The sequence below is a fragment of the Chrysochloris asiatica genome, unplaced genomic scaffold (assembly GCF_000296735.1).
Source record: "Chrysochloris asiatica unplaced genomic scaffold, ChrAsi1.0 scaffold00017, whole genome shotgun sequence".
Classification (NCBI taxonomy): Eukaryota; Metazoa; Chordata; class Mammalia; order Afrosoricida; family Chrysochloridae; genus Chrysochloris; species Chrysochloris asiatica.
In genome coordinates, this window is record NW_006408535.1 from 12,825,058 (window position 1) to 12,825,281 (window position 224).

Here is a 224-nt window from a genome sequence, read left to right on the forward strand (position 1 = left end):
ATTGAGTGACAGTTTTCAGGGCAGATCCTCAGTTTCATTACAGGGCAGATTCAACAAATCATACACCTTGTTTCATTACAATGATTATAATCCCCTCCATGTACCATCAGTTAACAGTATTTCTCTCTATCCACTTTAGCTTTAAAAAAAAAACAAAACAAAAAACATGCAGGCATACATAATAATTTACATCTCCAAAGGGCACATTCTGCAAGTCTGCCTCC